The 15707-nt window shown below is 45.6% G+C and overlaps 1 protein-coding gene across 2 annotated transcripts in view; it reads right to left on the bottom strand.

The window, feature by feature from the left end:
* The window catches only part of NSMCE2 (NSE2 (MMS21) homolog, SMC5-SMC6 complex SUMO ligase), a 217098-nt gene that overhangs the window by 8990 nt on the left and 192401 nt on the right, over positions 1–15707 (bottom strand). The window lies entirely within an intron of this gene.

Raw genomic sequence — 15707 nt, 5'->3', positions numbered from 1 at the left:
AGTCAGAAGGACCTGGTTATCTCTTGCACTTCCAGCTGAGGGACCTTGGGCTGGCAAGATCTTTTTTGAAAGCCTTTACTTTATGGCTCTGGTGAAAAGATTAAAAGAGGCGAAGAATGTAGTATGCTTTGCACGGCCCCTGGCACAAGGAGACACTCAATAATAAATGGTTACTACTGCTAGGTAGCTCAGGGGTTCTCAAACCTTTTGGTCTTAGAACACTTTTATACTTTTATTTTTTTTATTTTTTTTATTTTTTTAACGTTTATTTATTTTTGAGACAGAGAGAGACAGAGCATGAACGGGGGAGGGGCAGAGAGAGAGGGAGACACAGAATCGGAAACAGGCTCCAGGCTCCGAGCCATCGGCCCAGAGCCCGACGCGGGGCTCGAACTCACAGACCGCGAGATCGTGACCTGGCTGAAGTCGGCCGCTTAACCGACTGCGCCACCCAGGCGCCCCAATATACTTTTAGAAATTATCGAGGACCCCCCAAAATTTCTTTGGGGTTATAGTTATCAATATTTGCCATAGTAGATATTAAGACTGAGGGTTTAAAAAATATGCATTTATTAATTCATTAAAACAAAAAGCAACTCCAGGGGCGGCTGGCTGGCTCAGTCGGGGGGGGGGAGCACGTGACTCTTGATTTTGGGGTCATAAGTTCAAGCCTCACGTTGGGTGTAGAGATTACTTAAACAAACACAACTTAAGTCATTACATTTTCCAGAACAACAAAAAAAGGGTTAGAGATAAAAGGTGGCATTGTTTTTACATTTTTGAAAATATCTTTACTGTTTGGCTTTAGACAAGATAGTTAGCCTCTGATATGTGTGTATGCATCTAGTTTGTCGTGATATCACGTTGTGCAGCCTCTGGAAAAATACACTTACGGAAAGATAGTGAAAAAGACAAGTGACATCTTAGTATTATTATGAAGACAGTTTTGACCTCATGGGTACCCAGAAAGCTCCCAGAGAACCCTAGGGGTCCCTGGCCCACACTTTGAGAACTGCTGAACACATGCCTGGTAGGGCTGCCTTTGGATAGCTTATTTGATTCTGAAATCTATGTTCTGTTCATTTCGTCACGCTTGCCCCTCACTGAGATGTTGGATGGCTTCTGAACAGGATAATGAGACTAAGTCTCTCATGTGAAAGCTTTTCTTTCTGGAGAAGGGGGACGTCATTTTGCACAAACATCAAAGATCAATAGCTCTTTAAACACAAGTGTTGATGGTGCCTTCCCTCCTCCTCCCCTGCCCCCCATACCCCTGCTCCCTTTCCTGTCCTTACTCTCTTCTTCCTTCCCTTCCTTCTTCATTCTGGCAAAATAACACCGACATTGAAAATTGCTTTGTTTTCACGGTGTGAGGGAAACCCTTGTCTCCGGTTAGGATGGTCCTGCACGTCGTTCAGTTCCTAGAACTGATGGCCCTAGCCTCCTACCTCTGCCAGATGGCGTGTCTGTCCAGAAAAGTACTACTGGGGGCAGGAAAAGGGCCACAGAGTGCTTGTTCAAGGTCACCCAGTGAACTAATGGCTGCCACTCAGGGATTCTGCCTCCAGTTACTGGTTTTTTTTTTTTTTTTTGTTTTGTTTTTTTGTAGGGGTTTCACCTTGTTTTAGGAGACCACTGTTATTTGTATGCCAGCTTGTACTTTCCTAGAGAAATGTCCTGAGAGCAGCTCTCATTCCTTGAGGAAGGCAAGAGTGGAGACCTCAGAGCTTAGGACTTCCCGGGCAGAGCATTTTTAACCGTACGGAGCCCGGGGCCTTCTAACTTTTCAAGGGCTGTAAAAATGTCTGAGACCTTGAAAACTATTTGTTGGCTTCACAACAGGCTAACTACAAAGCTGAATTAATAAATGATAAAGGTCTACAAAATGTAATGTTAGGTTAACTTCGTTAATTGCTGACTTGGCAATCAAAAATATTTCATTTGGAAGCAACATGCAGGCTGGATTTAGGTTTTAACTTCATAATTCCCAAGTATGCTAAAATAATTTCTGATAAATAGACAATAATAAGCCACTTGTAACCAACCTATTTCCAAAGCAAAACCATGAAAATCTTTTTTAAAAATTTTGTCAGCAATAAAATTATATTTAATGTGGAGGCTGCCCTACTTTTGTATGTTTGCTGTGATGTGGGATGGGGCCAATGAAGGGTTTTTGGGTCTCCCAGGACCTGCTGGTATTCACGGAGCAGGAGTTAGACTCCTAGAGGAGTCCTTTCTCAACCCAGTGATTGCTCACAATGGCTCAGGAAAGTTGGAGAAGTAAGAAGAAAAGTCTAGAAGCAGAGCTAAGAACATTCTGTCTCTTTAATTCACTCTCCAAAGCCTCCTCCTGTGGGCAGCTACTGCCAATTTCTGATTATGTGCTGGGTAGTCAAAATTAAGGTCCCCCTTTGTCCATTTCTTACAGGGCTCATTCCGAACTGACAACGGATTTCTGACCGTATATGTTATACTGTGGAATTCATCAGAAAATCTGTGAGATGAATAACAGAATTCAGCCAATGTGAAAGACTGTGGGTTTGTTTTCTATTTTCTATTTTTAAATTTCAAAAGGTAGAGGAAGCAAGAAAGCACAACTCAAATGCAATGCCGACCACTAAGGAAGGCTGAGTGGGGAACTCAGAAACTGTAGGTGGGCTATCAACATCCGTGATCACGAAAGAAGGTAACAAAAGTAAGACTGAGGAAGAATGCCATGCGGTGAGTAATAGCCCACGGCCTGAGAGTCTAAAAAGAGAAAGATTCTCAAGAGCTAAACTTCTCTTGAGATAGAACATTTCCTCACCCGAAATCTTTATTTATAGAAAGTGGTATTAATGTCGGGATCTACAATATGCTAACAAAAGGTCACATCTGGCAATAAATATCAGTCACACTAATTTCGCTGATCCAAAGATAAAACTTAAAAAAAACATTTTTTTTTTTTTTTTTTTTTTTTTTTTTTTATGCAGAGCCTGACATAGGGCTCAAACTCACAAACTGTGAGATCATGACCTGAGCCGAAATCAAGAGTCGGATGCTTAATCAACTGAGCTACCCAGGCGCCCCTAACACTTTTGACAGAGTACCCAGCAGGGATGTGTCCAGGTATGAGGTAGTAACTCGAATGTGACTTCTTCGGATGTCATAAAATGAACATGAAAAGGAAAGAGAAGCCGTGGAAATGCTTGAGGTAGTAATTAAGTCAACAATCGAGGAATTCCAAAAGTCTATGAATATTCCCTAGTGATGTAAAGTTAGGGGGTAGGGAGGGCACACTGTTGAAACCCTAGATGTGGGTTCATGGTTAGTTCTGACGGGGACTGAGGAGCTAAGCAGCCCTGTCTTCGGCCTGCCCCAGTCAGCCATCATCCTTCTAGATGCTACTGGAATTATTCTTACTGACTCATTTTCCTTCGTTCCTCACATCTGAACCATTGGCAAGTTCTGTTGATTGGTTCTAAACTCCACTCCCTAAATCTAAATCTAGCCCCTTCTCTCGATTTCTACTACATCCCAGTCCAAACCACCATGGCCTCCCGCCCAGACCTCTGCCGTAGCCTCCTGCCTAGAATCTCCGCCTTGACCAGGGTCGCAATGCTCCCGTGCACGCTTCTTATGAGTGGCGCTCACAGCCAACCTCCCTGACCCGTCTCCCTCTCACCCACCACGCTTGACTCACACTGGTCTTTTCTCTGTTTCTGGAACATGCCACACTCTTTCCCATCTTTGGGTCTATACACTAACCTGACTGGAATGTTCCTTCTCCTGATCTTTGCTTTTCCTACTCCTTCTTGTCATTTTAAAATGTCAATTTAAATGTTATCTCTCTGGAGAGGCCTTCTCTAATGTCCCGAGCTAAAAGAGGCCACCCAAGTGTGCTCTGTCACATGACACGGTTGTGACTATGCACTGCACGTATCCGCAAAGTACTGCTTTCTGGTATGTCCCTCCCCCCTTCCCCGTTCTCTTCCAGGAAAGCGGGGACTTTGTTGTCTTGTTCACTGATGTTTCCTAGAGTCTAAGTGTCCTTGGCATGGAGGAGTAGGTGTTCAATAAACGTCTGATTAGTAAAGTGCTTCATCTGACAAGGCAAGAGTGGGCATATTTTTCATAAGGATGTACTTCATGTATTTAACATACATGGTAACACACACACACACACACACACATCCTCACACAATAATGGTTTTACAGCTTTTAAGCAAGTAACAGAGAGGACTTCACTCTGGCTCGGGGTGCGGTCTGGGACCCTGAATTACATGTCAAATGCAGGAAGTAAATATAAGTTTTACAATTATAGTAGGCCGTGTGGTAATTATAAAGGAGAGTCCAGACATGGTCTTGTGGTAAGAAAATACATTTGGTCCTGGCCACACACAGCCCTGGTATTAGTCATTTGTCTGTCTTCAGGCATCCCAAATTTGGCTACCAGTAAGACAGTTTTATGCCAGCTGGGAAAAAAAAGTTGATTACTGTGTGCTTTTTCAATTAAGCCTGAACATTTTTCTAAAAGTACTTTTCTCTTGCAAGTTAGCAGCATCTGAAGAAAATACTTCGCAAATATTTACTGTCTGCTCAAAATGATTATTGCACTGTCCAGATTTCTTTTGCTTGCTATTCCAGACAGCGTATTTGGACGGGCTGAGCTGGTACAGGGGAGATGTGGGGGCCTCCCTAATGTGTAAAAGAACACGGAGTTGCAGTCTGAAACGCTAGGGCTATCTAGTTACAGAGTTTCCAACTGCATAGTTTCTGCAGTATGTGTTTATGCCAATGCCTGCCTTGTTTCTCCTACTAAGTAACCTACAGCTGGGTCTACCAGCGGCCCCACCTGTGAACATATCTTAGACTCTTAAGTAGGAAAAGAAGCAGGTCAGCGGGCTCAGTCCCTTTGGCTTGGAATTAAGGGCACGTGTATCGTTTTGAGGTCCACTCCACTGTGCTGTTGGTTGTCCACCACTGTACCTCTTTCTTCCAGAGACTGGTGGCCCGTCCTGAATGCTGGGCCAGCCTGCTGCCGAACAAGCCGATTCCTAGTCTCCACTAGTCTTCTGGCGCGGGCTCAGACTCTGCTGTGTGTTGTGCAGCTTTTGCAGAATTAAGATCATGTCCAGAGAGGGCCTACATAATTAAAGATTCCCTAGATGTCATTAACCTTCACAGGATGGCAAAAGTCAACAAACGAATTTTCAATAAGCAGAGATTGAGCTAGTACCATTCGATCAGGGCACTGGCTAGAATGTAATAAGGATCCAATAAACGTTAACTTATCATACTTTTACTGCTATGTGCCAGCTACTATCCCTGCCATTGGCAAAAAAGTCCTTGCCCTCCGGGGGCTCAGTCACATGGGACGATAGAGACAGAGTGCAAAGCGGTCTTGTGAGGATTATGCATATTTGCTGGTGCGACTCTGCTCTCCCTTAAATAGGAGCGTTTCATTCACAGCCACCTCAGGTCAACATTCTGATTAGTGTTCTTCCTTTTCTCAGCTATGATCTGTCTACTCATGTAGATTCTATGTAGCCGGAGAAGCCGTCAATCCAACTGATCCCTTCTTTGAAATCCGAGAACACCTGTTGCCTGTGCCGTATCCTTAGCTTAAACTTCTTCATTATTCAGTTGTTTCCCACAGATGGAAATTCTTTTCCAGGTACACTGAAAGCTCCTTGAGGACAAGCACTGTGTGTCCCAGTCAAGCCAACTCCACACAAGTCCCGTTTATGGAACACCCGCTCTTTGCCAAAGACCACCCAGATGCCAGGCGTAGGTACAAAGAGTATGAAGATCGGGCCTGCTAGGGGAGAAGGTTACAAATACTTAACCATCTGTGCAATGAACGTAATGATAACAAATGTGAAATAATAAATGTGTTTTTGCAAAGTATGCAAAGTATCTCTGAAGGTGGGGTGAGGAACCAAGATGAACCTCAAGGAGAAAGTGACGACCAGGGGCGCCTGGGTGGCTCAGTCGGTTGAGTGGCGAACTTCAGCTCAGGTCACGATCTCACAGTCCGTGAGTTTGAGCCCTGTGTCGGGCTCGCTGCTGTCAGTGCAGAGCCTGCTTTGGATCCTGTCCCCCGCCACCTCTCTGCCCGTCCCCTGCTCACTCTCTCTTTCTCAGAAGTAAATAAAACATTACAAACGTTTTTAAAATAATAATAATGAAAAGAAGTTCTGACTGAGCCAGGTTCTTTAGGGAGGTGTTTTAACAAGAGGGAACTACTATAATTAGGTACATGGGCTCTGGAGACAGCCTTCCTGGGTTCGAATCCTGGTTCCATCACTTTATTGGCTGGGTGCTCTTGGGCAAGTTACTTTATCTTTCTTTGCTTCAATCCCCTCAGCTGTCAAATGGAGCTAATAATCATATCTACTTCATGGAGCTGTATGAGGAATAAATGAGTTAGTTAATCTATGAAAGGTTCTTAGAATGGTGTCTGGCAAATAGCAGGTGATCAATAAACGCTGTTATGATTGTTAATATTGTTACTCAGAATTCCCACAGAGTTAGCATGGAGGGGGTGTGTGCCCACATATATGCTCAATTAAATATAAAAATGATGTGCTATGGAATCACCCAAAGAGAAACAAGAAGACTGTCCAACCCAGGATTCTAAATGGGACAAGCCCTTCCATGCCCCAGGGCGGAGTGAGGTCTAAATGAGCCCACTTGTTGTTAGCTGACACAGCACTATCAACATCTTCAATTTGCTGCCCGCTTTCACTTCCACGGCTCTTTCGACACACTCTCCCAAGACCCTGAAAGTAAACTGAGCGAAGAGTTTCGGATTATTTCTTCCAAACGAGCTGACGTTTAAAAAAAATATTTATTTATTATTTTTTTAATGCTTATTTTTGAGAGAGAGACACACGCACAGAGTGTGAGCGGGGGAGGGGCAGAGAGAGAGGGAGACAGCATCCCAAGCAGGCTCCAGGCTCTGAGAGGTCAGCACAGAGCCTGATGTGGGGCTCGAACCCACGGACCGCGAGATCACGACCTGAGCCGAAGTCTGATGCTTAACTTGATGGAGCCACCCAGGCGTCCCTATTTATTTTTTTCAATTCAAGTAATCTCTACACCCAACGTGGGGCTCGAACTCAGGACCTGAGATCAAGAGTCTCATGCTCCTCTGATGAGCCAGCCAGGCACCCCCAAATGAGCTCACGTTTAGCAAGATGGACCCTTTCACGCCACACACCTGTTAATTGTCTATTGTTGTTTCAGACATACCCTTTGTCCTCAGCTGACATCATGGAGTCATTTGCGTCCATTTATTTAAGTATTGTCAAAATATGAAGGTTTTAAAATAACAGAACCCGGTGCCTTCTACGGGTGGAACAAAAACCAATCAGTCAAGATCTGGTCATACAGTATCCATTCCAAGCCAATAAACACCGAAAACTTCCCCAGACTCTGTACTTGCATTTAGTACTTCTTAGAGGATGAGGTTTAACGATCTTCTCTAGGTCACCAAGTGAAATCAGAAAATCCAATGCACACATTCTATTTCTTTGTTCTGGGCAATTTAACTACACAACACATGACAGGAAAACTCGGACTAGCCGGCCCTCAGAGGGTCTACAACTCTCAATTCTGTAGATCCATAGCAGAGGAAGAAGCCAGCACAGGTCAGAAGGTGAGAAATCCCATGTGGGCTCATTTATGTATTCTTATTTTAGAGGGCTGTAAGTACCCTCTTACAGGTACCCAAGACAGTACGTGAGATTTTTCATACACCCTTTCCAATCTCTGTCTTTCAACTACCTTCACGCTTTCCTCCTCTCTGTCCTCACTGCTGCTGTCCTAATTCAAGTCCCTAGCATTTCCTGTGTAGACTATTGCAAAAAGTTCTTTATTCGTCTCTCTGCCTCAGTCTCTCCCCATTCTAGTCCTCCTACTCCAGGTACTTGTCCTTCTAAGAGCACGGCCTCCTACACACAAGACTTCATTAGCCGGCCCGGAGCATCTTCGGGTCCTACTGCTCCCCACCTTGGTCCCATCCGCCATATGCAGCCCAAACTGGTCACCGTTCGTCCGCACTTGCCATGCTGTTGTGCACCTCTGACAGCCCCTCTCCTGACCAGTCCCTGACCACTCTTCAGTACACGATTCAGGTACTTCCTCGGTGAAGCCCCAGAGCAGAGACTGATTTCTCCTTCAGCCCCCAAAGGGTCTTTGTACATGCTGTAATCATTTGTTTACTTGTCTATCTTCCTCCCACACTGAATTCCTGAAGGAAAGGAGCTCTGCCTTATTTGTCTTGCTATTTTCAGTGAGTCAGGCAAGGTGCAAGAACTTAGTAAGTATTCACTGAATGACCAGTTGCTGAAACAAGACAGTGCTTTGACTACACTTAGACATAAATTGACAGTAAGATGAAAATGGTGAAGACTGTTTTGAAGGCAAATATATTTTTTTAAATTTTTTTTTTTCAACTTTTTATTTATTTATTTATTTATTTTTGGGACAGAGAGACAGAGCATGAACGGGGGAGGGGCAGAGAGAGAGAGAGACACAGAATCGGAAACAGGCTCCAGGCTCCGAGCCATCAGCCCAGAGCCTGACGCGGGGCTCGAACTCACGGACCGCGAGATCGTGACCTGGCTGAAGTCGGATGCTTAACCGACTGCGCCACCCAGGCGCCCCAATATTTTTTTAAATTTTTAACGTTTATTCATTTTTGAGAGACAGGGAGAGACAGAGCATGAGTAAGGGAGGGGCAGAGACAGAGAGAGGAAGACACAGAATCCCAAGCAGGCTCCAGGCTCCGAGCTGTCAGCACAGAGCCCGACGCAGGGCTGAAACTCACAGACTGTGAGATCATGACCTGAGCTGAAGTCGGACGCTTACCCGACTGAGCCACCCAGAGGCCCCTAAAGGCAAATATTTTGGAAGACGACAACCTGGTCCTTGATCGAATTACTAATCGTCCAGAAGGGAGCCATGTTGCACCACATGTCATTCTATCATATAGTCTCTGCTCCACTTCTGCGCAAAAGCTATTTACCAAAATGCAAGATGAGAGAGGTCGTATTCCAAGAAGTAAATTATTCCACAGTATGTCTCTTGATTGATTCTGATTCTGTTCTCTTGCCCCCAAACCATCTACGTTCACAGGAAAGTACAATTATCAGTCATCAAGAATGTGAAAATTGGGGTGCCTGGGTGGCTCGGTCTGTTGAGCGTCTGACTCCGGCTCAGGTCACGATCTCGCTGTCCGTGAGTTCGAGCCCCGCGTCGGGCTCTGTGCTGACAGCTCAGAGCCTGGAGCCTGTTTCGGATTCCGTGTCTCCCTCTCTCTCTGCCCCTCCCCCACTCATGCTCTGTCTGTCGGTCTGTCTGTCTGTCTCTCTCTCTGTCAAAAATAAATAAACATTAAAAAAATAAAAAAAAAAAAGAAAATGTGAAAATTATCTTAAGTGTGTTGAGTTTACCCAGGTAGGGCAGGCTGTACATGCACAAGTACAGCAGTTCTCGTAAGAGAGAAACACTGGGGGGCTCTCCTTATCTGACAGACTAAGTGTAAGTGACCTATGGCATCACCACTCACAAGATCTGATAGTAATTCACAACAATCCTTACCATCGGAAAACACTGACGTTACAAGGCGGAAACAAATGAAATTAAAACTGTATGCGTAGCACGAATTAAATTTTGTTTTTAACGTTTATTTATTTTTGAGACAGAGAGAGACAGAGCATGAACGGGGGAGGGGCAGAGAGAGGGAGACACAGAATCCGAAACAGGCTCCAGGCTCCGAGCTGTCAGCACAGAGCCCGACGTGGGGCTCGAACTCACGGACCGCGAGATCATGACCTGAGCCAAAGTCGGCCGCTTAACCGACTGAGCCACCCAGGCGCCCCACGAATTAATTTTTAAAAGGGGTACATAGAAAAAAAAGTCTGAAAGAAAATCTGACAAAATATTGCAGTCCATCGGGTCCCCACGATGTAACTACTATGTATATGAACGGATGGTGCAGGAATCAATGAAGACATCTAAGATTTTTGAGGAATAATTATGTAGCTTGCACTTTCCATGTCCAGTACTCTTCATGAGACCAAGTGGTATGAATGAGGTAAGTAGGGATGACAGCAGCAGGGATGGAATGGATTTGTTTATTTGACTTGTCAAACTGAAACACATTATGAAACCGAGTCCAGAGATCATAACATTAAAAAAAGGAACTTTAAAATTTATACTTGCTCAACTTTAAAACTGCCAAGTTTCAACTTTGGGTAACACGGGCACTAAGACACCCTTTCAATTCCTGGTAGTTTCTAGGTGTAGTATCCTAACAATATATTTCAAACGAATCTGCTCCCCGCCAAGGCAAAACGTCACAAGTTCGTTTATATACTATCTTCTCCCCCCATTGATGGCCCCTCACATTCGAGCTCCAGACAGAATAATGAAATACCAGAATAGAATGAGGCCTTAATAACAGTATAAAGTTCGCCCTAATAGCATACTTTGGTAAAGCTTCTCAAAACAAATGATAATGATAAGGAGTATCAACATTTTGATACACTTAAGAATTCTTTCTGATGATGGCACAATGTCATCATATTAAAAAAAAAGAAGAAGAAAAGAAAGAAAGGGGAACAATCCCCAAAGTGCATTCGATATGGAAGACATTTAAAAAGGTCAGAGCCTGAGGGTCCCAATCTAGTGAGGCTTAACAAGACTGTCAGCAACAACGAAGTCAGCGAAGCCACCGGAACGTAGTTCAGCTCCCAGCGTGCAGTGCTCAGAGCCAGTCAGGGCAGAGTTAGCCCAACTTCCAACAGTAAGGAATCCATAGACGCTCTGCTCTGGTCCTCCTGGACATCTGTTTTTGGTTTTCAGGGCCTTGTCTAAAGTTAGTCTAACAGAAAACATACAAAAAAAAAAAAAAAAAAAAAAAAAGGCTGCCAAGTGGAAAGAAGAAGTAAAATGAAAGAGAGGGGGAGAGAAAGGGAGAAAGAGAAGAAGGAAGAGGAAGAGGAGGAGGAGGAGAGGAATGGAGTAGAGGAAGGAGGGGGCAGGGAGAGGAGAAGACAAGACAGGAAGGCAGGAACTAAGGGATGTAGGAAATCTTCAATACCACAGAGCCCAGGGAAAGGCACCAGCGCTTACATACACCCTAGGACCAAGTCCTCGTCTGTAGGCCCTCCTTCCTCTCCGCATGCCCCCCTTCACTTTCCACCCTCTTTCAAGCCTTCCCCACATACAAAGGAAGACACATGACTTCAAAATCAGGATCAGCTTAGGACATGGCTCTTGTGAATGTGTACAATAGATCTGAGTCATTTGCTCATTCTGTAAACATGAAGAAATAACACTTTTAAAACTTCCTCCTTCATGACATTCATAGCACTTGACAATATGCTTAGCGTGGAACACTGACTCTTTTCCTTATCCACACCCAAAGTGTCAAGAGGGACCGACTCTCTTTCTCACTGACAGCTCACTTGTTCCAGGGTAGGTAACCAGCGGGGGCACGACAGGGAAGCAGAAGCAGGACTGACAGTGGCTGCAGGGTCTACGCATCTAGGCCGGGCCACACAGGAACGTATGGAACTGAGGAGCCCAGGAGAGCATTTCACCAGGGCCACTGCCTTCCTCTGGGAAACCTTCCACTCAGGGACTTCCCCTCCCACAACCCCCCCCTCCCCTCCCCCCCCCCCCCCGCCCCACTCCACCCTGGACACTTCATGTATTTATCTGTTTATGCCACTGTCTCTAGCACTGATCTGTAAGTGACCAGAAACAGGGACCACTTCTATTCATCTCTGTATTCCTAGTGCATGGCACAGGGTCGGGGCTCAGGAATCCAATCTTAAGGGGTCCCTGGTGGCTTAAAACTGGTTCTGTTCATGCCCTAGCTCTTCTGTAGAGAAGGGTTTCTACAGACAACCCAGAGAAAAGTTCTGCAAGGCATGGACTTCAGGACGGTGGGTGGAGTCCAGATGTAGGCACCGCTCGGTTCTGCGGCAGGCTAGCACCCTTCATGTCTATTTCATTATGATACAGTCAAGATGAAATCAAATGTCTTTGCCTCATTCAAAGAAAAAACCTAAGAATGCATCAAGGCAGCAACAAAAACATCTTGGGTAAGGAGAACCCTGGAGATAGTTTCCAAAAGCGCAAAGCAGGGTGACTGGTTGATCTTGGTTTTCGTTTTCAAAGCCCGTGGGGGAGGGGCGTCAAGGCTGTGCACTCCGACAGCCGTTCTTAAGCTCCAGAAGATTACACTGATGGGAGCAAAAGAAGGGAGTGGTGAGCAGGGATAAGACCAAGGAAGTAAGAAAGGAGAGTAAGAGGAGAAACAAAGGCTCTCAGGACTTGCTTTACAAACCCTCCAGGAAAATACAGAGACCTCGGACAACTCCCTTTCTGAGCTAAGGATGCTGCTGGCTTACAGCCACACTCTCCAGCCTGCAGCGGGGGTCTAAGCTAGATCGGGCTGAGTGGCGACATGGCACCAAATACCAGCTCACATCCCCCAACAACGCAGGACAAGCCTCTCCTACAGCCTTCCGTTTCTCTGACTCCAGCTCTCTTCCTTAGCTAAAAGGTCTCTCTTGCGCTCCCTCCTTTTTTTAAAGTTTATTTATTTTGAGAGAGCGAGAGTGGGGTAGCGGCACAGAGAGAGGGAGAGAAAGAGCATCCCAAGCAAGTTCCATCCTGTCAGTGCAAAGCCCAATACGGGGCTTGAACTTATGAACCGTAAGATCACAACCTGAGCCAAAATCAAGAGTCAGACGCTTGAGGCGCCTGGGTGGCTCAGTTGGTGAAATGTCTGACTTTGGCCCAGCATGATCTCGAGGTCCATGAGTTCGAGCCCCGCGTGGGGCTCTAAACGGACAGCTCAGAGCCTGGAGCCTGCTTCAGATTCTGTGTCTCCCTCTCTCTCTGCCGCTCCTCAACTCATTTCTCTCTCTCTCAAAAATAAATAATGAAAACATTGTAAAAATTTTTTTTAAATGTTAAAAAAAAAAAGAGTTGGATGCTTAACCAACTGAGCCACCCAGGTGCCCCTAAAAGGTCTCTTAAGACAAAAGAAAAACAGTGGGGCAACTGGTGGGGTGACTGGAGAAGGCTCTGTCTCACTGTGACACCCCTGACCATGAGCCTGTCCAGGGAAAAGGCAGCAGGGGACTGGAAAGCAAGCAGTGGAGTCAGGCTCAAAACACATGAAGGGCGAACATCAAGGAGGCAGGGAAATTATGCAGGGGAGGTAATGAGCACCCTAATTACAGGGGTCATAACGAGGAGCAATGGAATGAAATTAAGGAAAGGAAAATGTTAATTGTCAGGAAAAACTTGGTTGGGCCCACTGAGGGAGAGGTGAGTTTCCCATACTCTACACAGACGGAGGAGGGCCATTCATCTTAACAAGGCTGGTTCAAAGTGAGCTAGAAATTATTTAGAGGGAATTTTATTTTTGTTACCAAAAGCAGACTAGGTTACTTGATGACACACAGAGGCCTCTTGTGTCTAATTTTATCACTCTGTTCTCTGTTCTAAATGAAATAGTAAAGTAGCAAATGATAAAAAAGCCTGTGACTATTTCATTCCAGAAATATGATTCAACATCTAAGGAGATCAAAGTCGGCAAAGTGAGAACAAGTAAAAGGAATGGGAGATAGTCAAACATGCTTCAATTTACAACAGATTTACAGCGGAGACTTAACCAAAAAGGGCTACTAAAAATAGGCCTGGTTTCTCCTACTTTCCACAACGAATTCAGTTACTTTACGTTTCAGAATTAATACAAAGACAGCAACTAAACCTAATCACTGTCAGTAACTGGTAAAGAGCATTCGCTTTCAAAGTTTTACCTGGTCTCATAAAGACACCTAGTAGCGTTCTCACAGCAGGAAGAGAGCTGAAACCCAGAGCCCTCAATGGGGTGACACTTCATCTACTTAAGAGACTACAGCATTGGAGGCTTAGGGCCAGGCGTAAAACGTAAAGAAAATGTATTTTCTCTTCCTCATTTAGGAGCCCAGGGTGTGATCCATGCAACTTTCATTTGCTAAATGTCCGCCGACCTCGGCAATTTCCTAGGCCCCAAGGGTGCAAAGTCCTGGGGCTGAAATGGACAAGAAAACACATGCCGAGAGCCTAGAATGCTGCCCCAGAGCTCCTTGTGAGCTTGGGGGACCTCGGGAGCTCACAGGAGGTTTCTGCACGTGACTGCGGGAGGGACAGCGGCGCTGGCAGGACTCCTGAAGGAAAAGGAGGTAATGATGACCGAAGGCCAAAGTGTGAGAGAAAAAATGCCTGTCTGTCACTCTGTCACTCTCAGTGACTCTGATCACAGGGACGGATACCCTGTCATGCGTGTTAGAACAAATTTGGCAAGAAAAACATTCTATTTTTATTTATTTATTATTTTTTTAATGTTTATTTTTGAGAGAGAGAGAGACAGGGTGTGAGCGGGGAGGGGCAGAGAGAGAGAGGGGGGGAGACACAGAATCTGAAGCGGGCTCCAGGCTCTGAGCTGTCAGCACAGGGCCCGATGCGGGGCTTGAACCCACAAACTGCGAAATCAAGCCTGGTGCTCAACTGACTGAGCCGCCCAGGCACCCCAGCAAGAAAAGCGTTTTAAAGTCATGCATTCTGATATTACTTAGCATTTCCCCAGCAGCCTTTCTTATGTAAATGCCTCCAAGAAGGTAGGCTACACAGGGGCTTGTCTGCTTGCTTCCTCCTCCACCCACACACCCGCCACCACTGATTGATGCCCATCGTGCGTGGTGGGCCCTGTGGACACCGAGGTCAGTAAGACGGAACCCCCGTCCCCCACCAAGGGACTCACTGTCTAGTGTTGGTACAGAAAATGCCATTAAAATACGGCAGGTTGGGGGCGCCTGGGTGGCTCAGTCGGTTAAGCGTCCGACTTCAGCTCAGGTCACGATCTCGCGATCTCGGGGTCCGTGAGTTCGAGCCCCGCGTCGGGCTCTGGGCTGACGGCTCGGAGCCTGGAGCCTGCTTCCGATTCTGTGTCTCCCTCTCTCTCTGCTCCTCCCCCATTCATGCTCTGTCTCTGTCTCTGTCTCAAAAATAAATAAACGTTAAACAAAAAATTAAAAAAAAAATACAGCGGGCTAAGTTCTATGAACTTCAACTGTGGGTTCCAGAGGCAAAGCTAAGCAGGCAACATGGGGGGCTCCTGCCAGGCCCGTGGGCAAGAGATCAAGGTGCCTCTGGAGAACTCAGTGTGTGGCTCAGAAGCACCGACAGAGAGGAAGCTTGGAGTGCTTCTATCCAAGCTTCTCACTGCTAGGCAGTGACCCATCCGCGGCAGCGAGGTGTCAGGGCCCTTTTGGAAATTTATCCTCCCTGAATATGAATTACGAACATAGAACATTTTTGACAAGATGCCAGGGTAAGTCATACCTTGTGATGAGGTGCTCCGTGCCCTCCCCGGTGGGTCGGCTCATCCTTGTCCTTCATGTCAACTATAAATTCAGGGCTAGTGCTATAAATAAGTTTGCAGAGAATCCTCTAGAAACCTTTGGTCTGATTTCAGATCCTAAGATGTCTTAAGTACTGTGATGGCCTGATTCAATCCTTATCAAAAAACCTTTTCCATAAACGTTCAATTTCACCATACATACTTCATTTATTACTCCTGCAATAAATTTCATTTATTATAATTCTACTACTGACAACAGACACTGGATTTCGAAAGGACAGACAGCCTGCAG

The sequence above is a fragment of the Neofelis nebulosa genome, chromosome 14, assembly GCF_028018385.1.
Source record: "Neofelis nebulosa isolate mNeoNeb1 chromosome 14, mNeoNeb1.pri, whole genome shotgun sequence".
Lineage (NCBI taxonomy): Eukaryota > Metazoa > Chordata > Mammalia > Carnivora > Felidae > Neofelis > Neofelis nebulosa.
Note: the sequence above shows the minus strand (reverse complement) of the source record. Positions and strands in the feature narration are given on the sequence as shown.